Genomic DNA, 625 nt, shown 5'->3' with positions numbered 1-625 from the left:
TTAACCAGACACATTCATGACTTACTCATGAGTTGCTAAAATTTCTCTATATGTGAACAAGTAATCTATCTAGGATCGAGCTTTGTGTGGATCAAATGAATATTCTGCATCTGTATAATTAATTAAAATTTATTTTGATGTATTTGAATAAAGTGATTTTATATCCATTGTTCCTTAGAGATATCGAAGTATATGTTTAATTCAATTCTAATGTTTTCGAGTTGGAGAAAAACTATATCTTGCTAATAAATTCATAAAAATGATATATCAAGTCATGTATTGCTAGCAAGATACATTAGTACTCCAATTCTAATAAGATATGGTACTTTAGGACCAAAAAGTTCTTCATCATCCTCACAAGGTTGAAAAGGGTCTTTTTTTTTTTCACATTTAGTGGCCTTACAGCCATTGGTAAACTCAATGGATATGCTTTGTCCATATAAAATCGTTTTAGTACATTTGCTATATAATTTGATTGATGGACAAAAATTTTATTTGTCAAATGTTCCATCTAAAGACCCAAAATAAAACTTTATTTTTTCAAAGTCTTGCATCTCAAATTCTCTCTTTAAGTAATCCACGGCTTTTGATAACTCTTCAAAAGTTTCAATAATGTTCAAGTCAT

The sequence above is a fragment of the Theobroma umbraticum genome, unplaced genomic scaffold (assembly GCF_002168275.2).
Source record: "Theobroma umbraticum cultivar Fairchild unplaced genomic scaffold, ASM216827v3 scaffold_56.0, whole genome shotgun sequence".
Lineage (NCBI taxonomy): Eukaryota > Viridiplantae > Streptophyta > Magnoliopsida > Malvales > Malvaceae > Theobroma > Theobroma umbraticum.
The sequence above is the reverse complement of the archived record's forward strand: the minus strand, read 5'-3'. Positions refer to the sequence as shown.